General features: G+C 38.3%; 1 long non-coding RNA gene across 1 annotated transcript in view; it reads left to right on the top strand.

Moving 5' to 3' along the window:
* The window catches only part of LOC117599137 (uncharacterized), a 47,210-nt gene that overhangs the window by 21,565 nt on the left and 1,734 nt on the right, over window positions 1–23,911 (top strand). The gene's annotated exons all lie outside the window — the stretch shown is intronic.

The raw sequence follows: 23,911 nt of genomic DNA, 5'->3' as shown, positions 1-23,911 counted from the left end.
TTACTTTTTGCACCTGCCTGTTATTTTTTGATGAACTTGGTTGGCTCCAATGATCAAAATATAAACTAATTAGTAATTACAACACCACCATGACCCTGACCAGGATAAAGCATTTAATAAAGATGATTAAATGAAAGCAATAAATGTGTCATGCAGCACCATATATGCTCTCGGTAATGAACCTTTCCTTGTCCCATGAGCTTCCTATCTGAAAAAAACTGCAACTTTGCAACTTTTTTGTGGGGTCCCATACTATCCCAGTCCTGATGAACACCTCTACAGACCATGTTGTTAGTAACATTAGCAAGCTAGTAAAAGGCAGCCAGACACCAAATGCTGATAAATTTGGTTTGGCCAAATGATCACTTTTATATTTTTATAGTTATTGTTCAGAGGGTTCCACAACACTTTTTTTTTTTTTTTTGCTTTAATACTGGTGATGGTTTAAAAGGGAGACTAGCCAAGAGCAGGTGAGTACAGAGTGCCATTCACAGAGATAACCTGTCTGCAGAGGGATTTGTGAAAGGGGAGAATATGAGAAAGCTGAAGGATTTTTCCCAGCCAGACTCTGCCACTGAATGTCTCGCAGTGTTTTTCATTGTTTGCCGCCTCAGAGGAGATGGCCGAGAGAGCCTGAGAAAAAGCACCAAACAGCACTATTTAACGGAATTCAATCTGTCCCAATAGATTCGAATCGCTAACTTACATGTCTGAGTGTAGATTCTATCTGGCTAATGAGGGGCCTGAATCCTTCTCTGTTACTTCAAAGGGGATGAAATTCTACCTTTCCTGCAGTGAGAACTGTCGCCTGGTCTCTCTCTCTCCCTCTCTCTCTCCCTCTCTCTCTCTTTCTGTTTTACCCTGCTAAAGGCTAAAAGAGAGAGTTTTCAGGCAATAAGGGCCTATTTGTTTCCAAGGTTCAATGTTGAAAGCTAAATATGAGTAAATATACAGCCTCCTTTCAAAGCCCCGCATTTATTTGACCACGACCGTGATCCAAGATTTCCTTAACGATTAATTTAAATGCCAACCACAATATTTAAGAGCAAACTATTACCATGCAGGCATGACATCAGGACCTGATCTGTCGTATGAATTGCATTTAAGCATATTACTCAATAACGCAATCAATCAATTAACAGATAAACACTGAAGGTTTTCCATGGGAATTGAGCCGAGCCAGGCTAGTATGCCAATATTTTTGAGAAATATGGAAGGTCCATAAATCAGGGCTTGTACAATAAACATGTGATACAGATTTTAAAAAAATAATGATACAAAAACTGAAATCATTCAGATGCTGCATATTTAGCTGCCAGTTTATCAGGTCCAGATATCCAATTAACATATAATAAACTGTCCATCAGTGGAAAGGGATCACCGAAAGGACAATGTTGATCAAAATTATTCAGTTGGTGGTGTGTTAGCTGTGACATTTATGCTTGTTGGTATGCAGTATGGCATACAATTAAAGACTAGAGCTAAATTTTTCCCATGCAGTGTGAATGTTAAAGACATACTTAATACCTAATCCCTCTCCACTGTGTCTGTAGCTCATGTGTGATCACCACAGCTCATTTCCCTGCACTAGGGGGTGTAACACTAAGCCACTATCTGTATCTCGTTAATGCTCCAAATATGTGTATTTGGATTCGAACTGGAAGTGGGTGTGGTTTGTTGATTTTTTTTTTTTTTTTTTTAAACTACCACTATGCCCCCATACATCATTTGTCATTCACAAACTATAATTTGTAGAACATAACTTTTTATTTAACTCCTTAACTTCTACAGTTTCTCAACCAATGCATATTATACCAATATTGTGATATTAAGGTGTTTAAAAACTCAGCAACGTACAAGCAGTACCACACACTACCACATCAGTGTCACTGCTGTGCTGAGATACACCACCTGAGTAGAATCCGCTAGGTGGTGGTCTTATGATGGTCCCTTTTACCATTGATAGATGGGGAAGAAGGGATCCAATACATTGTGCAGAGGAGTTGTTATACAATAAATCATAGCTGGACCTGATGAACACAATGACTAATTTTACAGATCGTGTAAATATGCTATAAATACATCAGCATACAGTGACATTAGCATCGACCTGCTGTTACCCTCCAGACCCATTCAATACAACTCTAGGAAATAAAAACACTGGCTGCCCAATGTTGAAAAATTTATAACGTGAGTGTTCACAAATGATGAATGATGCATGGGCAGGATTAGTTTTAGTTTCAGGGAAAGCGAGGCCTGGATGAATAAATGATCACTGCAGATACCTGCATCTCAGTATCAGCAACACAACCAGCACACACTGTCATATATAGCAAACCTGATTACATATTCTGCCCATGTGGGGTCAGGGTCCTGCAGCTGCACACTGTGGCGCCAATGAACCTAAATCAAGTCAGTGGGCAAGTAAGACAATTGTATTTAACAACATCTGAACTCTATTTCTGAAATAGCGGAACAGTGCAATTATACTGCATAATACTATAGAAATTAGATTACCCCTCTTATATACAGTGCTGTCCAGGTACAACATAAACACACTAGGGTAAAGGGGTCAAAGTTCACAATGATGACTGGAATATAAGCAGATAGATAGACAGATGAATAAACATTTATAATCATAGATAGATAGATAGATAGATAGATAGATAGAGTCAGTACTCTGTGCTCTGTTTTCAGTGCACGATAGTCAGTGTTTAATACTCAGTGCTCAGTCCTTGGTGCTCAGTACTCAGTAATCAATATTCAGTACTTATTCCTCAGTGTTCAGTAATCGGTTATCAGTACTCAATTCTTAGAACTCAGTGGTCAGTAATCAGTGCTCAGTACCTCAGTGTTTACTACTCAGGCCTCACACCTCAATGTTCAGTGCTCAGTACAGAGTATTCAGTGTTTAATACTCAGTGCCCAGATCTCAGTGATGAGTATTCAGTGCTCAGTACTCAGTTGTCAGTAATCAGTACTCAGTGTTCAGTGCTCAGTATTCATTGTTCAGAGCTCAGTACTCAGTACTCAATGCTCAGTACTCAGTGATCTGTACTCAGTGTTCAGTAATGACCCTGTAGAGACACTAATCTCACTCTCCTGTGAGTTTGAATAAGCTGTTAAGCTTTTTGTAGGCTGCATATGTTTGTACCTTCAGGTGGTCTGTGAGTTTTATCAGGTGTTTTGAGAGATATGCAGTGGAGGAGAGGAAGAGAGGAAATGAGGCCCAGGTGCCACTAAATGGGAAGACACTATAGGCGATTAGGACAGAAGTTCTCCCAGACCTTTTAGGACAACCTGGCTTATTTCTGTCTATATCAACACATTTACTGATTCAGTGCTGGGGCCGAAAATGTACACAGGATTCATGTTAAATTTATTAACATAAATTATTTGTTAGTAGTTATTTATCCTTGCATTTCATGTGATGTCACACTGACCGTCTGTGATTCGTTAAGAAGATTCAGTTACATTTACACTGACATAATCAACTGGTCTATTATACTTCATCTATTATACATCTTCAGTAAGCAGCAGTGCAGTGTATCCTCCTTGTCATGATGCCTCATTGCTATGTTAGCTAGCTACATTATGGGACAACTTCGGAGCAGCATGTGTTGATAACATTAGCAAAAGTTAGTTAGCTGATATCAACTTCTCCTCCCTATAATGACAAAGTTTGCACTCCTCCTGATGAAACAACCTTGGGTCCTTACCTTACTCACCTGGATGTGAAGAGCCACTAGGCTCCTGTACTCTTAAACGCTTTGAGGCTCTCCAGAACAGGGAGAGGGATTGGGTATGAGATAAATATATATCCTCACCAGCCACATAATTAGGATCACCATACTAATATATGGTTAGGAGACATCCCAAAGGCAGTTTGGATTCATGCTGTTGATGCCGAAGTCTGACGCTACCATCTGCATGTGACAGCAGATCAAGATTCATCAGACCAGGCTATGTTTTTCCAATCTTCGGCTGCCCATTTTCAGTGAATCTGTGCCAACTGTAGCCTCAGATTTCTCTTCTTGACTGACAGGAGTGGAACCCGACGTCGTCTTCTGCTGTTGTAGCCCATCCACCTCAAGGTTGTAGCCCGTCTACCTCAAAAGTCCACCGGTTGTCTGGTTCAGGATTTGAATAAAGTTATATTCTGCAAATTGCTATTTGATATTTATAATTGATGAACGACTTTCTAGGGCATAGTAGCAGGGTTATCATTAAAAAAAAATAAAAAAATAAATAAAAAATAAACAAACAAAATAAAAACCTTCCAGTATAGACCACATTCTTCCAGCCAACAGAAAGATAACCAGAAAGGGTGAGCAGAAAAGCATCTCAGAATGCACAACATTGAACCTTGAGGCAGATGGGCTACAACAGCAGAAGACCTTGTCAGGTTCCACCTTTGTCAGCCAAGAACAGAGGCACAGGCTCACCAAATCTGGACAGTTGAAGACTGGAAAAACATAGCCTGGTCTGATGAATCTTGATTTCTGCTGAGGCACACTGATGGTAGGGTCGGAATTTCGTGCCAACGGCATGAATCCATGGACCCGACATGTGTTGTGTCAACAGTCCAGGCTGGTGGAGGTGGTGTAATGGTGTGGGGAATGTTTTCTTGGCACACTTTGGACCCATTAATACCAATCAATCATCGCTTGAATGCCACAGCATATCTGAGTATTGTTGCTGACCATGTGCATCCCTTCATGGCCACAATTTATCCATCTTCTAATGGCTACTTTCAGCCATGATAATGCACCACGTCACAAAGCAAAAGTCATCTATAACTGGTTTCATGAACATGACAATGAGTTCAGTGTTCTTCAGTGACCTTCCCAGTCACCGGACCTGAATCCAATAGAACACCTTTAGGATGTGGTTGAAGGGGAGATTCGCAGCATGAAAGTGCACCTGAAAAATCTGCAGGAATTACGTGAAGCAGTCATGTCAATATGGAGCAGGATCTCAAAGGAATATTTCCAACATCTTGTGGAATCCATGCCACAAAGAACTGAGGCTGGTATGAGATCAAACGGAGGCCCTACCCAGTACTAGTATAGTGTTCCTAATAAAGTTTATTGTGAGTGTAGATTTTCAGTCATTGTTGAAATGCCCCTAAAATTCTTATAGCGGTCTTCTCCATTTCTCATGTCCATGACAACATTCTTCACATGTCTGTTCTTTGCATTCTTGACACTGAGAGGCATTGGTGACTTAGGCTGTCACATCCATTCTTAAACCTTACATGCATACCTTGGGTCATTAGTGACCTATGAACTATTTTCCTCCCTTGACCTTGTCTTTTTTTTCTCTCAAGTATTGTTTATCCCTTTTGCTTTGAACAAGATATCAATACTGGAAAATGGCAAAAATAGTTAATAATAGTTTTGTCTGACAAATGTTTAACAGAATAACATGGAGCAATTAGTTATGAACAAAATTCATCTTTAGCTCAGTATGTGATTATTATAGTCTAGTAAATGACAAAAGATCTGTCTATAAGTAGTTATCAGCCACATTCAGTTATCTGTAGAAAAAAATTCAAATTATAACAATCTTTTTATTTCTAATTGTCAGTAAATCATTTAAAAAAATTTTACTTTATTATTAAAATTTGTAGAAGGATTTATCTTGGGTATAAACGCTATTTTGCTAAGTGACCCAAGGTTTAGAAATACCGGTTTAGAGATTTAGAAATAATAAGTTTTAAAAGTATAGCTCCTAAACACTACACCAATACACCAGATACAAACTGATTAGCTATTTATGAAGCTATTTATGTTTTGAGATTAAGGAAAGGACCAAAGTTTAAAAAAAAAAACTCTAGAGAACAATTTTTATCCCATATTTATAGAGTTGGATTTGGGTTTTGATCTAAAAAAACATAATAATAATAATGAAAAAAATTTGGGAGCATGTTACGAATGTCGACTAACTTCCACCCTACCTCTTGTCATTTTTTCCGTAAACCAAATTATACAACAGTTAGTTCCGGTCCAATAATTTGACTGGACAAGTGGCATTCCAAGAATGCTGATATTTAGTATAATAGCACTGGAACATTTCACTGTTTGTATCACTCTGCTTGTCTGTGTTCACTACATTTTAACCATTACTACACTCACTATAGGCTGTCAGTCAGTCTGTACTGCACGGCAACACGCAGTGCTCTATCCAGCTGTGGCTTCCTTTGGAGCTATTTTTTGTAGATGGCGCAAATATAAACAAAATATTTGGTCATATTGTGTCTGAAATGTCAGTTACTCTATATTATTTTCTTGTCTATAGAACTGTTGTATGAAAGCAATGTCACACTCACGATCATGCTGTTGTACTGAATATCAGCACAGCAGTTATTGCATGTGGCTGAATCACAGTTGTGCTGCTATATAATTCAACAGCACTCAGCTCAACATCATTGCTTAATTATTCTCTGCTATAGTCAGTGGGGATGAATGAACACCTGATGCTTTAACGCAATTTGATTATTTTGTATATACAGTATTGTGCAAAAGTCTTGTATACAAATGTACAGAAATGTGTAAAGCAGAGGCCTTCAAAAATAATTTTTACATTTTGCACAGTACTGTATCTCAAAGTTTACTATACACCAATCAGCCATAACATTAAAACCACTCACTGAAGTGAGTAACATTGCTTATCTTGTTACAATGGCACCTGTCAAGGGGTGCGATATATTAGGCAGCAAGTAACAATCAGTTCGCAAAGTTGATGTGTTGGAAGCAGGAAAAATTGGCAAGTGTAATGATCTGAGTGACTTTGACAAGGGCAAAATTATGATGGCTAGACAAGTGAGCCAGAGCATCTCCAAAACAGCAGGTCCTGTGGGGTGTTCCTGGTTAGCACCTACCAAAAGTAGTTCAAGGAAGAACAACCAGTGAACCAGTGACAGTGTCATGGGTGCCCAAGGCTCATTTACGCATGAGCAAAAACTAGCCCATCTGGTCCGATCCCATAGAAGAGCTTCTGTAGCACAACTTGCTGAACAGTTAATGCTGGCTATGATAGAAAGATATCAGAACACACAGTGCATCGAAGCTTGCTGTGTATGGGGCTGCGTAGCCGTAGACTGGTTAGAGTGCCCATGCTGACTCCTGTCCACTGCCAAAAGTGCCTACAATGGGCATGTGAGCATCAGAACTGGACCATGGTGCAATGTTAGAAAGTGGCCTGGTCTGATGAATCACGTTTTCTTTTACATCATGTGGACGGCCAGGTGCGTGTGCGGTGCTTACCTGGGGAAGAGATGGCACCAGGATGCACTATGGGAAGAAGGCAAGCCAGCAGAGGCAGTGTGATGCTCTGGGCGATGTTCTGCTGGGAAACCTTGGGTCCTGGCATTCATGTGGATGTTGCTTTGACACATACCACCTACCTAAACATTGTTGCAGACCAAGTACACCCCTTCATGGCAACGGTATTCTCTAATGGCAGTGTCTTCTTTCAGCAGGATAATGCACCCTGCCATACTGCAAAAATTGTTCAGGAATGGTTTGAGGAACATGACAAAGAGTTCAACTTGACTTGGCCTCCAAATTCCCCAGATCTCAATCTGATCGAGCATCAGTGGGATGACAAACAAGTCTGATCCATGGCCCCCACCTCACAGCTTACAGGAAATAAAGGATCTGCTGCTAATGTCTTGGTGCCAGATACCACAGCACACTTTCAGACGTCTTGTGAAGTCCATGCCTCGATGGGTCAGAGCTGTTTTGGCGGCACAAGGGAGGCCTACACAATATTAGGCAGGTGGTTTTAATGTTATGGCTGATTTGTGTATATGTCCCATACTACGTATTAAATATTATTACAGTCTTGCACATTGACCTGTGCTTGGCATGAAGCTGTTTATTTAGAAAGCCCTCACTAATAGAATCCCCATCAGAGGTGCACACAACGTGAACCACTTGACTCTTGGTGTAATGGTGAGCTGTAATAGCCCCAGGTCTGGTGTATGCCGTCACCTCCATTGCTGTGGCTAATGTCTGCCTAGGTGCATACCAGCATGCACTAGGTGAGGTGTCGGGTTCCCATTCATGAACATCAAATACTCAACAAACAAGGCCGAGGGTCAGGAAAGGTCTTTGTACTCTGGCTCTCAGACACGTATCTGGTTTCGTATCTATATTATCCTTGTAAAACACCTCGTTTGCCACTTATAAATGTTCTTTCCGTGACTGTGTTTAACGCTAACAGAATTTGGATTTAAAGACGAAACATGAACTTTTTTTTTAATAACGCTAACCTGTTCAACTTATGACAGCTCATAATGACATGAGACGCGGGAGAGTTGAAAGGGTTGCACAGAGATCAGAGCGTGCAAAGGCTAACAAAAGCAGTTCAAGGCTCTGATGTGGTAAAAACATCTCCAGAGCCAGACAATGAGTCCTCCATTCATAACCAAGCCCTAGTCTGTCTGTCTGTCTGTCTGTCTTTTGTCCAGTGGGGATATGAATGAGTATGTGATATTTTTTCGCCTCCAGGAACTGAGAATCCAGAAAATTTTGCAAAGGATGAAGGGTTCGTAGCACCATCACACGAGCTCACATTTGCTTTTTAATGAATGAATATAAAGAAAGCAAAAGTGTTTGGAACCCTCTCCACCACCACACCACCCATCTGACACACTGACCTCACCTTGACCTCAATATAAAACAATCAGAATTTGCATGTTACATTTGTAATACTCATTTGTAATACTCTGTGGTGAATGCATGGAGAGTTTGCACCACCCTTTGTTGTTTTTTTGTTGGTTTTTTTGAATAAACATACAGCTGGGGTCATAAGTTTACATATGACTTGCAGATTCTGCAAAAGGTTAATAATTTTAAAAAATATAATAGGGATCATAAAAATTGCATTCTATTTTTTATTTGAATAAGCTATTTCACATAACAGATGTGTACATATAGTCCACAAGACAAAATAATAACTGAATTTACACAAATGAACCAGTTCAAAAGTTTATATACGCTTGATTCCTAATACTGTGTGTTGTTATCTGGATGATCAACAGCTGTTTGTATGTTTTATGGTAGTTGTTCATGAGTCCCTTGTTTGTCCTGAGCAGTTAAACCGCCCACTGTTCTTCAGAAAAATCCCTCAGGTACTGCACATTCTTTGCTTTTCCAGCATCTACTGCATATTTGACGCCTTTCCAACAGTGGCTATAATGATGTTGAGATCCATCTTTTCACACTGAGGACAACTGAGGGACTCGTACACAATTATTACAAAGGTGCAAACATTCACTGATGCTCAAGAAGGCAACACAATACATTAAGAGCCAGGGGAAGGTAATAATTTTGAACAGGATGATTGGTGTAAATTGTTATGATTTTGTTTAAAGATCTTTTCATTTAGTATTGCCTTCAGAAGCTACATAAGATATTTACATGTTTTCCAGAAGACAAAATAATAACAATTTACACCGATCATCCTGTTCAAAAGTTTGCTCTTAATGTATGGTGTTGTCTTCTTGAGCTCCCAAATGTCCATGTTTACAGTATATTCATATATATATATATTGTTTTCTTAAGACTTTCAATAACTCTGTGTTGTTGGTTTCACTATTTCTAACAATGTGCAAACTTTTGCACTCAACTCTACAGTATATGCAATATAATGTTAAATGTACCATATCATCCCATATGTGCTTGTTGAACATCCCATTCCAAATAGGCCCCCTATTTGCTGCTATAATAACCTCCACTCTTTCGGGAAGGCTTTCCACTAGATTTTGGAATGTGGCTGTGTGAATTTCTCATTCAACCACAAACAAACTAGTGGGGTCAGGGTTCTGTGCTGGTCACTCGAGGTCTACCATATCCACCCTTTGCAAAGTATGTCTTTCACGGAGCTCACTTTGTGCACAGAGGCATTGTCATGCTGGAGCAGGTTTGGGCCTCTTAGTTCCGGTGAAGGGAAATTGTAATGATACAGCATAAAAAGACATTCTAGACAATTTCGTTCTTTCAACTTTGTAGCAACAGTTTGGGGAAGACCCACATATGGGTGTGATGAAAAGGTGTTCATATACTTTTGGCCATATAGTGTATATCATGAATCTACACAAAATAACCTATAATATTGAAATGGGGTAATATCAGTGTAGTTTGCTTTTTTTTTTTTTTTTTTTTTTTTTTACGAATAAAAAACATAAATGTTTTTATCGCGTAAAAATATTTGTAAATAATTTTAAAAATTATATATATTATATATTAAATAAGTAATCATTTCTGCATTAACTAACTGAGCTTGCACATTTGTTAGTGTAATTATGGTAGGTAATTGGTAATTATGGTATGGTAAGACTACATGATAACAGCTGAAATGATAAACAGCTGAAATGATTATTTTGTTAAATATTGAAAGCATGTTTATTAATTACAAATATTAATTTGTGTTATGAGCAGAGTTTATTGCACATTACAAAAAATAAACAAAATTCAACCTACACTAGTAGGTGACACTAGTAGGTGACCTCACTACTATCACAGTTGTTTATGCTGAAGTAACTGAGGAACAAAAAAAATGTGATCAAAACAAAGTTGCAATTAATTTTGCACAGTAGTTTTCATATTTTTCCTATTTGTTAGAAGTTTTATCTTGCAGCTATTATAACATAGAAAATCCCAAAGCCACACAAGCTGAAATAACTATTATCAAGTGTAGCAACACAAATGACAATGACTTACAAGATTTTATTGCTAAACTTTGCTTTAGGTCTCAATACAGTGCTGAACTATGTTAACAATAACGAGACAAACAATAAATTACATCACACTGAAGTACTGTTTTAGATGCTACATTAATGCAAATCACACAACAAAGTGACATAAAGTATATTCATTATCACCCTTTCACATGAAATGAAATAAGCCCAGTGTTTCTGAAAATCTTCCACATAAAGCCAGTGTTGACTGCACATCGTATTTATCTGCATTAGCACAGTGAAATAATTAAAGGGCAGTTTTATATTGAATGTGATATATGCCTCATATATCAAATCTCTAGTGTCATTTCCTAGAATATGACGAATAAATAAAGAACAAATTCTCCATATGGCCAGAAATAGCTTTGATGGTCATACGTATGCCACATGTCACATATCGACAGTATGCACAAACAGAAGAGAGCTGGAATTGCTGGGACAATTTCATGCACATCTTACTGGATCTGAAGGAAGCTTATAAAGCACCATAAACAAGAAAATTTATATTCATGTATTTTGGAAAGAAGCAGCAAAATTACATTTTGTGTGTACTTTTAAGAGACATAATCGCTAAATTACTAAATAAAATACATTTCGTAAAAGTAATTTTAAAAATCTAGATTCCCTAAAAATTGCGATTTGGGGCTCTTCCACTTCACTGACTGTGACCTCTATATTAAATACACTATACTGTATGACCAAATGTTTATGGATACCTAACCATAACACTCATATATGCTTTTAAACATCCCATTCCAGATTTAGTCCCCCTTTACTGTTATAATAAGCTGCACTGTGCTGGGAAGGCGTTCCACTAGATTTAGGAGTGTGGCTGTGAGGATTTCCTCATTCAGCCACAAGAGTATTAGTGAAGTCAGGCACTGAGGTTGAGTGAGGAGGCCTGGTGTGCAGACAGTGTTCCAGTTCATCCCAAAGGTGTTCAGTGGGGTTGAGGTCAGGGCTCTGTGCAGGCCACTCGAGTTCTTCCACTCCAACCTTGGCAAACCTAACAACAGTTTAGGGAAGGCCCACATATGGGGATGATGGACAGGTGTCCACATACTTTTGGCCATATAGTGTATAATTAATAAAATCTTTCAGTAATGCTTACCACAGTAATGTGCCAACGATTGCAATTTTTTTTATTAATTAAAGAATGTACTTTTTATCCTCCAGCCTCTCTTTTTTCTCTCTGTTGCAGTTAATAAGACAAAAATCCTGCTTGCTATGTTAACACTAAACGTAAGTATTACTCTTCGGTCCTGCAAACTAAAAGTTACAGCTGTACCCTTGACTGTTACAAAGCACTGACCCTGGAGACTCTTTCAGTAAATGTTACATAAACATCTCGTTATATAAAACTTGTCATGTTTATGATTATACACATTTTTAATCCATTTATATCTGCCATACATGTTCACCATACACATCCCTGTGAATTAGCTGTTTCTATAGAAACTATTACGTATTAGAACAAGCACATTAATTAATATAAACATGTGATTTGAAGCTGGACTGCTGCCAGAGCTGCTCTTATAGGAAATAACCAATGTGACCAATCAGAATTGAGAAAACAATGTGGAATAAGTACATATTAACCTTTAGGCCAGCTTTGCTCAAGATGATGAGGATGGCTTTTACCTCTCACACTGACTAGAGCAGCTGTAGCCAGATGTGTGTGTGTGTGTGTGTGTGTGTGTGTGTGCATGTATACTGAATAGGGCAGTTTGCGTCTTCTTTCATGGTGTTGCATGAACAACAGTTTCTCGGAAGAGACACATGTTGACCTTCCCCAACATGTGCCTCTTCAGGAACTGTTTAGAAATAAATGAGAGAAATCTGTAAAAATGAAAGGTATTAAAACATCTTTCTGTTTCAAAGAAATTGAAAGTGAAAGTATAAGTAAAGACATCATTGTTGTTCCCGTAATTGGTGTAAAGGCACATTTTAGTGGATTTTTTTTTAGAGGAGGAAACTTCTGTAATCCTCTATTCCTATCTGAACTTAAGATAAGTATTTAGGAATTGTTATTTTGGTTCTGAAATGCTAAACTATAAAGCTGTTTTTAAAACTGTTAAGTGAGAGGGTCTGATGAATATCGAGAGGTAGTGTGTTCCAGATTTTCGGAGCATGAAAACAAAAGGCCGCTTCACCAATTTTTCATGTGTTTTAGCCTTAGGATGTTGAGAAGACAAGCACTTGATCTTCAAATCTGGAACATGGGTCTGTAAGACCACATGAATGCACGACTTTGGTTACAGTAAAAGTTCCTCTGATCTGCCATTACAGATATATGAACGGATCAGGGCCACAACCAGGATCAGAATTTTAGTGAGGTCCACATTGCAGAAATGTGTCACAGTTATATATTAATATAACACAATGATGAATGTGTACTACATGAATCTGACTCTAGTTAGGCCATTTAATTTGATTTTATTTACTTTAAGTTAAATATTTTGGGCTACAAGACAGCTTAAGTTTGGATTTCAGGATCCAAAAATTTGGAAATTTTCACAATATCTTGGAGATTTTTCTGAAGTTTGGTTTCATATTACATATAAAATGACACAGTGATTTGACATCATATTAATAGAGTACAAGAAGTCCTTATTTTATCTGCTTATAGAAGCATTTTCATAATTTTTTCTTGTATATTTTTCAAAATTGTCACAGTGAACTGAAACAATAGAGCAGACCTCTTACCATTATCTATTTTGTCTAGTTATTGTAAATTAGAGAACTGAGATGTTCATTATTTTGAATATTACAGTATACACTATAATGTAAATTATGTGCAATTAAATTACATGTCTACATAAAAAATAGATAGTTTTCACTGAGCAAACGTAAGCCAAACGAACAATCTATTCTAGGAAGGACATTAGGTATTTAATAAGAATATGGGCATGTATATGGGACTTTACTAGTGTCTACCTTTTTACAAAAACAGATGAGTGCCATATGACAGAAATGAGACACAAATCAGAATTCTGTCATAATGGGAAGAAATCCACAAATAAACCCAGCTAAGGATAAGATATGCTTATGAAACCAGGTACCTAGTATTCTGAGAAAAAAATCTCCCCATTTTTTAGCATAAAACATTTTTAGATCATGTGCAAGAATGAATCAATGTCATGAACTTGGAGCTTCTCATGTCATAGCCATATTCGCTCGCCAGTGCTGTGCGTGTTAGAGTGATTGCCTTTTCCGTGAAGTGCTCTCTATTCTTGGAGGAAAAAACAACATTCTGAGTGGTGATAGTTGGTGATAGGGGGGTGCTGCGTTGTCTCAGATCAACAGGGCTGTACCTCATCCTGACAGGTCTTGCACTCCTCAAGCTCCCTCCCTCTGTCTCATCACTCCCCCGTGCCGATCCGCTCCGCCTGGTACAGTCCTGGAGGCCCCTTTCCCCTTTGAAACAAAGCATGGCCATATCCATGCCTTATTCATGACACTGTTACCTGTTCGGACAGCTGTGAACAGCATTGGCAGGCTGACAGGTTCCTCAGAGCGGCAAAGGGAAACCAATGCTATCCGGCTGTCCATCCCTCAAACACACTTCACTCTCTCTCACACATACACACTTCTTCTCCATATGTAACTTCAGCTGCTTTAAAATGCATTGGCTTTATGAGCTCTCTGACCTGTGACCAGCTCGCATATAAATCCAATAGATCCTCTGGTGGAGTCGTGACCACACATGGACATGTTAAATCATGCTCCAGGCTGTTTTGTCATTCAACTTCCACTGTTTATTTTGAGGAATGTTTTGTCAAAGGAATAAACAGAGGAATGTTTTGTCAAAAATGTAGTGTTCAATTCACAATTACCATTCCCCTGTCTTTTAATTACATTAGGTACATTACTTAATAATGATATTAGGTGTTACCTATTACATTAGGTGATAATCCTGATCATTTTGTTCAATATTAGTCTATTCACCCAATTTCGGAGTAAAATAGTATTGCACATTATGAATATATCACTTTACTTCTATATACAAAAATATACATAACACTTCATACTATCAGAATGAAGGATTTATCCTTTCCAGGGGTAAGACACTTCATTGTTTGCATCGGTTGTTGTAGGAAACAACAACAAGGGAGAAAGAGCTCTTCTACTATCTCATCACATTGGAGCCCCATGGAATGAATGTCAGGTTTGGACAACAGCTATTACATCATCAACCATTTTGAATCGCTACTGGGTTGACCTTCAACAGCTTCACAAGCACTTTGCTTGCACAACTGATGAAAGACATTCATCCGAAATGATCCCTACATCAAGCCAAACACAAGGGTATGAGGAAGAAATCCTGAGATCAACCAAACCCAAAAGGAAACCCATCCTCTTCTGGGTGAGACAGGATAGCAAGATTATAAATATGACCACATCACCCTTCTCTTATCTACACTGCATTGGCTCCCAATCAGATTTCACATTGATTATAAAATGCTACTTTTGACCTATAAAGCACTGAATGGTCTCGCGCCACAGTACCTGAGTGAACTTTTGGTCTTTTATGATCCGCCAGGCCTACTTCAATCAAAAGATGCAGGCTATTTGTTGATACCTCGAATAGTGAAGGCTACAGCAGGGGGTAGAACCTTCTCTTACAAAGCCCCACAGTTATGGAACAGCCTTCCAATTAGTGTTTGGGGGACTTCCAATCAGTGTTTAAGTCTAGGCCTAAGACATGTTCACTCAGGTTTGTTGATGGTGGAGTGGCTGGCCGCTCTATGTCCCAGGACGCCCTCATGTCTGTGTTATTTTCTGGCTCTCTCGTTTAGTTATGCTGTCGTAGCTAGTCTCTGCTTGCTGTATGCATGCATAGTACATTTTCCTTAACCATTATGGGACAATAAGCATACCTAATAATCTCTCCCAATCTCTCCCTCTCTCTCTCTCTCTTTGTTGAGCTACACATGCTACTCCTGAGATAACAGTGATCCTGACCTGTTCTGCCCTCCGGACCTGCCTGGTCCATCTTGATACCCTACTTCTGGTCAATTGGAAATCACTCGCTGATGCTGAGGATGGTCCCACATGGACAGCCTAAAGATCATTGAGATTACCGAGGATGTACCACTTAAAAACCATGAAGATGGCTTTGGACCACAATTCATATGAACAGTTATGCTATGATGGCTTAGGAATACAATTGCTATGATAGCTTTAGGACTGCAATTGCCATGAACAGTTTTGCACTCAAGTCTCCATCAGTGAACAGTGGATAAGTTCAACAAACAGACTTCATGTGAAAACTGTAATGAATTTCCTGGTTACACAATTGCACTATTTGACCATGTAGTACACAGTTACAGAAGGGATTTATTTATAATTGCACTATCTGTTGTCACCCACATGAGGATGGATTCCCTTTTGAATCTGGCTCCTCTCAAGGTTTCTTCCTCATATCGTCTCAGGGAGTTTTTCCTTGCCACCATTGCCTCTGGCTTGCTCATTAGTTGAATTTATGTGAAGGATGAATGAGTGAAGTTTGTACATGCATTGCACTTTTGGTCTTTTACGATTTGCAAGGCCTGAGTTGCTCAAAAGGTGCAGGATCTTTATTAGTACCTAAAATAATGAAGACTAAAGCGACTAAAGCAGGGGGCAGATGCCTTTCTTTCAAAGCCCCGCAGTTATCGCAACTCAGATAGTCTCAATCTTTAAGTCTAAGCTGAAAACCTAATGAGTAATGATTCATAATCACAATATCCCATGTCACCCAGAAAAGAATGGGTTCCCTTTTGGGTCTGGTTCCTCTCAAGGTTTCTTCCTCATGTCTTCTCATTAGGGATCTAAATCTAAGTCCATATCCAGATTTCTGTAAAGCTGCTTTGTGACAATGTCCATTGTCAAAAGCATGATATAAATAAAATTGAATCGAATTGAATTGCACATGGACTCATGTTTATATTAAGAAAAATGGTCTTTCTTCATCCTGTGTGATCTCAGTCCTGATGTCTCAGTCAGATGCCTGCGAACATTTCTGGCAAGCTTTAAAAAACAAACAAAAATGAATAGTGTACCTCACGAGTTTGCCTCAAAAAATTGCTTAACAAATTATGTATCTAACTGATTATCCGTTCATTCTGAATAATGTATTTGTATTTGGTTACAGCGCAATTATATATAGATAAATAGATAGATTTACTTCTCCTAAGACTAACCCTCACCCCCACCAAAGACCATAAAAGACAGCGAGCATTATCTATGGCTGCCAGCCCTGCGGTCACCATGAAATTGTGAGGAGACTATCTGATGTTTGGCACTGGGAGGGTGTGAATTATACTAAAAAAGGGTTATAAGAGTCAGTGGGATCAGTTTTCCATGAGAGAATTGAGGTGCATTCCTAGAGCACACTGACTGACCTGACAAAACTTTCATGGATCAGCCTGACCTGACCACGCTTGGTTATACAGAGAGATGCAGTTATTGGTCCATTTCACTCCTGGCTTGTCAATATGGGTCCTTTTTTGTATTTAGTTGATTAACTTTGACGTCTTGTGTATGAATCGTAATACTCATGGTTTATTTTTAAAAATTAAAGGTGTATTCAAAACTTTCTGCCTGTCCGACTGCCTTACTGGGTCTCAAATGACTCTACTTGCAAATCTGATTAAATTAGAACAAAAAGCAAATGAACATAAAAATATGATTTACTCTACCACAGTGCTGTTGAATTGTGGATTCTGATTGGTCAGAAGGTGTTGAATAATTTTCTATAACAGAAGATCTGACAGAGGTGCAGCTGCAGATCACACGCTCATATTAATGCGGTCCTTTTAATATATTATGGTTTCTGTAGTAACAGAAACTCTGCCGTTCACAGCGACTTGTGTGGTGGATGCTCTGCATAAACAGATTAGAAAATGTGTGTAATTGTTGATCATGTGAAGTTTTCTGTAAGGAGACATTTGTTTAACATTTATGAAGGAGTCTCCAGTGTCCATGCTTTGTGAGTCTTCAGGGCAGAGGAGATTACTCTGTGGTTTCTCTGTAACATGACAAGCTCTGTTTTTTTTTTCTATTAACTTCAAGTCTTATTAACTTCAAGAAAGAGAAAAAGAGAGGGAATGACTATTTATAGCTGTTATAATGTAAGTGATAACAGGAATGTTCCACGACATTAAATGTAACTATGAATGTAAAAATGTACAACATATCATTGTTTAATTAATAAGAAATTGTAATCAGTGATAGATTGCTGTGGTATGAGAGGAATATAACACTTCAGGATGTGCTGTTATAGTCAACTTCTCAGTGGTAACAGTAACTATGCTTCATCACACAACCCTGTCTTGATTATTTTCCTATAACAGCATGACACTGAGTGTTTTATTCCTCATATATATCATGCTCACAGCTTTTCACAGAGTTGGGGAAACTATACTGTAAGTTTATTCTACAAAGCTTAACTTTTTTATATTTTTTTATATACAGAAAATCAGTCTGGCAGAAATTGCACCATAATTCAACTGATTCATCATTTACTAACTATGTTTGACTTTGCTTAACTCAACTTATCATCTTACAAAAACATCCAAATCCCAGAGATTAGTCATCTTGTCTAGAGGGATAGCATTTTTATGTGGGCCAAATATAGTTTTTTTTTTTTTAAATAGTTGTATAGTATTTTCACAATGATGATCAAACTGCATGAGAACTGATAATGCCCTAATACCGCAACCTTAATTCTTGGTTTTGTGCCAAGTCAAAATGTCAAAACTGTAAAGAATTAGATCATAACTATCATAAGGTTTTGGTTTTGTGATTCAAAGAGGAAATGGAAAGTACAGACAAGATGTGTGGGTCTGTGGCATTCGCACTCACAGATCCACTGTTTGCAGGCCTACAGCATTAAAAAGTGCATACAGCTGAGCCTAAAGATTTACCCCATGCACTTAGGGGATGACTCTGATTTGTGCTGAGTAGCTTGATAAAACAGCAGGGAATCCACATATGACCAGAGGGTGAACATTTAAGACCATGTGTTCTCCATTGCATGATACTGTAAAAAAAAAAAAAAAAAAAAAAATTAAAAAGAGAGAGAGAGAGTGAGAGAGAGAGAGAGAACATAGGCCTTCTTCCCTTACCTTATATGAAGTGAGGATGTTGAATTCCTGTTACAGAAAACTATCAATGCTCCTCATACAAAAGGTCAATGAGTGCATATGGAAGAGACTATAGAACGATAACGCTTTCATTTCTGGTGATATTTTGAGAATGTTTTTAAAAGCCGAGATGTTGCTTTCTGGAGTTTATGATCAAACTCATCATGTTTAATACCAAAGCTAAATATTTGTCTGATTATCTAAACAGCCTTGATTTAAATGCCAAAAGTCTCACATCTCACAACTACGTTCTTGGAAAAAAAAAAAAAGAGTTTCTGAAGGGTTATATGGGCTAGATAAATAAGGGTTTCCTCGTGGGGTTCCTTACGGGGTTCTCTGTTGTAAGAGATAGAAAGTTGTCTTGTTGAATCAAGTAGGTACTTTTACAATTTCATCAGGTCACAGGCATCTGTGGCTCAACAAGGACAGAGCTTAAGCAAATTTACTCAACTAGTCGCAGACTTGATATATGACATGACCATTAGTCATCCATAGTGCTTAGCATAAATAATTTTAAAGACACAACGTAAGCGTTTAGCAATATTTGTTAAGCTATTTGCCCAACACAGAACCATGCCAAAGAAAGAAAGAAAGAAAGAAAAGAGGAAGGGTTGGCAGGAGAGGGAGACAAATGAAGTGAAAGAAAGAAGTAAGAAATGAAAGACGAGAGAATAAATAGGAAGGGATTAATGAAGAGTGAAAGAAAAGGATAGAGAGAAAGGGTAAACCAGTAAACAAGCTCACTAGCAAGCTATAGGAAGAAGTGTGAGAAATGTTTGATAATAGATCTTCCCTCTCACTGACTCTACAGGGTTACATTATTCTTTTTCCCCCCTTCTCTTATGATGCTAATATCTCAGCATCTTAAACAGCACCACCCTGATTAAGAGGCATGATCTCGCTGAGCTGCTTCATCATCTCCAGTCGTACAACATTTAAGTGACTGTGAGGGATGAACGCAGGTGCACTGAGAGAAAAAAAATGGCCTCAGGACTCCGCATCGCATTAAAATCATGAGAAACACATGGGCTTGGCCCTGTGTGAGGGTTTCTGCTTTACTGTTCTGTTGACTTTATTTTAAAAAAATATCTGCTATTAAAACACTTACACACACACATACATATCTGGTTGCTGAGCAATGAAGACAGTTCCAAAGAACTGGTGAAAATTTCTTCTTCACTTTCTTAAGAGACTGGCAGTGGTTTGCTTCTGAATAGGTAGAACTAATCTTGATGCGGTTTCACTTTATGCAGTTTGTCACCATATGCTGCTTCTGGTGATTAATTGAAGGCATTTGTGGCCCTGACTATGAAAAAAAGCACAGACCTCTTCTTTTCATAGACTTTGATTGTAGCTGGTTGACTTCCACACAGGGCCTTAGGGATATTTTTATAAGGACAAAATGTGGATCTTTCTGCATTTTGGCCTTTCATCCACATGTAAAACACTGTTTTGTGTCAGAGAAAATAAAGTTCCAAGGTGGAGAACTTTTCAAAAATGCTGTTTGTTAGGATGGAGATGCTTCCGAAAGTGCTGTTTATGTGGATGGAGATGTTTTCAAAAATGCTGTTTTGGTGGATGGAGTTATTTTTCAAAAATTCTCTTTCTTTGTAGGTAGAGATATTATTCAAAAATGCTGTGTGTTCGGACAGAGATATTTTTGAAAATGTTATTCGCGTGGATGGAGATATTTTCGAAAAAGCTGTTCATGTGGATGGAGGATATTTTCAAAAATGCTTTTCATATGGATGGAAACATTTTTGGAAAACAGAGGGGTAAAAACTACATGTTCAGAAACATCTGTATGTGTGTGGATGGGCATAAAATGGTTCCACCTGAAGGTAATGATAAGCTAAAATCAAAACAACTTGTGTCCCTGGTTAGATTGTTCACAGTTTATATGTATTCATCAATTAATGACCAAAAAAGTCAATTTACATAAAAATTGAATACTTATTTCTATGCAAAAATGGGAAATAAAAGCCTCTATCAGAGAAGCGTAACTGTTGGTGTTTGTAGAAGTATAGTATCATGTCATCAGCACAGTGCGCACGCTCTAAGCAATGTGATGAGGAAAAATGGAAAACCCACACAAGCGTGTCATGTTTTTCCTATAAATGGCCTCTAACGTGCATGTTTTACTTTGTAATTAAGACATCTCAGTTACAACAACAGTCTGCAAAAAAGGTCTTGAACCCTTGAAGGCGAATGAAAAAAAGAGAGCTATTTATCTTCCCTAATTATTATCAGATTCCTGTTGAAAAAAAATTCTTTCAACTGCTCAAAGGGTTCGAGTAATGACGATAAAGGATGAGACATTCTGATGAGGAAATAATATGATAATAAAAAGGACAGCCCATGGCTTTGAAGGAAAAGCCGATGGGAGTTAATGTAATTCAGATGGAGAGCTGTGTTAACTGAACATTTGTAGAGAAGGGAAGAGGAAAAAACCATTCCAGTGACAGTTCAGGACATTTCAGTCCTAAACTTCAGGGAGAATATGATAATGATCTCACAGATTCTCAAGAAGCAAGTGCATGTGGAGCATGCTGAAAGAAAATAAAGGATGGAAGTGAAAAAGAGAGTGTGAGAAATACGGTTTGGAAATTATTCAGACCCCTTCATTTTTTTTTTTGCACATCACTGTATTATAGATTTAATTTAAAATGGAAATTTTTTGGCCATTACGTGACAAATACATTTGAGCTGTGAACTATCTAAACAGGGACACAAGTTAACAATGTTAAAAAAAGAAAAAGGTCAGTGATTTGATTTTACCTAATGTTTGCTAACTCTTGTTTGTGTGTATTTTTCTTCTCATCTTTCTTTCTTTCCTTCTTATTGAACATTACTGAGTTTATCTTTCTATCATTTTCTTTCTCTCTTCATAACTCTCTTCTTTCTTTTTTTCTGTCTATCCATATACAGTGGGTTCAGACCCCTTGAGTTTTTGCACACTTTATTATGTTATATATTTAAAAAATGGATTGATTTTTTTGACATGCAGTAACCCATAATGACAAAGTAAAAACAAGTTTTTAGATTTTTTTTTTCTCGCAAATTTATTAAGAATCAAAAACTGAAATTTGTAACAAGTATTAAGACTCTTTATTTGGTTCTTTGTAGAAGCACCATTGGCAGCAATAAGAGCTTCCAGTCTTCTTGGTTAGTTCTGTACTAGTTTTGCACGGCTAGATTTGGGCAGTTTCTCACATTCTTCCTGGCAGGTCCTCTCACACTCGATCAGAAAGGATGAGGAGAGTCTGTGAACTTCAGGTATCTCCACAGATAGTTCAAGTTTGGGCTTTGGCTGGGCCACTCAACCACATTCAGAGACTTGTCCTGAAAAAAATTAATTACATTACATACAGTACATAATGTCATTACCATTATGCTACATTGTTTTCTGAGGGTTGCTGGGAGACAATGAAGAACACGTACACAAGTGAACAATGGTCAACCTCCTTCCCTTTTTTTTTTTACTGCGTTACTTTGTAGAGTTTCCACTTTGAAGTAAATGAGTGCATTCACTCCACCTTAAAAGATCTGCACAGGTACTTTTGGTATCTTCCAGGGGACGTTCTGATGCCACATTATCTCCATCGCATCTGTTCTCTTATGCCAAGAATAAACTCACAGAGAACAACTAATCCCCGCTGAACCCGGGGCCAAACGTTGCAAAGGAAGCCTGGTTTGGTGCCAGACGCAACAGACCTCCTGGCACTTTCAGTTTTAGATTCAAACTCTGTCCTGACCAAAAATAGAAATATATTACTGGAGAAAGCTCAGACAACTAGTATACATCACTATTATCATAACCATAAACCATTGCTTTTTAATCAGTTTACAATTAATGGTAATCTTACTATCTGCAGCACAGTGTCAGAATAAATTTCTCCCCTTAAAGTGGGCCTGGCTAATCTTGAGTTAGGTTTGTGTAAGCTTCACCCTCACCAGGCACAAGAAGCTTGCTTCCTGGCCCCTCACAGCATTTATCAAAATTATGTATTCAAATTTGAATGTATTTTCAAGTCTGAGTGACAACCACCCTAGGTAGTGAAATCTAACCTACAGAGTGAAAGATTACCTAGCAAGTAAAATCTAACTTAGCAAGTGAAATCTAACCTAGCAGGTTAAAGTTAACCTAGAAAGAATAGCCTCATCTAGGACAAAAGCTCACTTAGTGAGTAAAATCTGACCTAGTGAGAAAAGCTCATCTAGTGACCAAATGATTAGCTAGCAAGTGACATCTAACCTGACGAGTGAACGCTAACCTAATGTATTAACTCTAACCTAGTGAGTGAAAGACAACTAGGGAGTGAAATCTAATCTAGTGAGTGAGAGATAACCTTTTGAGCAAAAGCTGCTGTGTAACTGTATATTTGGGTGGTTTGGAGCTTGAACAATCCTGAGTTTTTGCCATGTTTGCCTGCTTGGTTAACATTTTTTTCATTTTTCCCCCCTTTTTTTATTCAGACTTTATTCCCTGATATTTTAAGACATATATGGCAGATATAGTCTCTAAAGCGTCTAGGAAAATCAGCATTAAGCTTTATTTTCACAGTGCCGTGAACAAGCCAGTGAGCTGACCTTGCTAGGATGTGTCAGGAACACATTTCATGAGCCAAACCAAATATTAGTCCAAGCCAAGTTCGAGAAGTGTTTGCATCCCAGTAGCTGAAACCACAGAAGGGATGCGAATGTGCTTCAGAGGCTCCACATAAACGGATGGACGTGTGAGGACAGTGAAACATGTGGCGTACACAGCTCCTCACTCAGGGAGAGCAGACGGTTTGATGCAACACATGCAGCTAGAGATGCAAGCCCTTGTGAGCCACTTCCTCTTTGGGCTTCCTTCATGGCTTGCTAACGGTACTCCAGTGACAAGACTGGCCTTTTGAAGTCACTTTTAAGAGCACAATTATTTCCTCTCGTCCAGACAGTACAGTCACTTCTCACCTTTTTAATAAGCCACTCATAGACCTGGGTTTGACTTTTTTTCTCCCCCTCATTCTTACTCCACAAGATGCCTAAG

Source organism: Pangasianodon hypophthalmus, chromosome 15 (assembly GCF_027358585.1).
Source record: "Pangasianodon hypophthalmus isolate fPanHyp1 chromosome 15, fPanHyp1.pri, whole genome shotgun sequence".
NCBI lineage: Eukaryota > Metazoa > Chordata > Actinopteri > Siluriformes > Pangasiidae > Pangasianodon > Pangasianodon hypophthalmus.
This window is presented reverse-complemented; position numbering and strand designations above follow the sequence as displayed.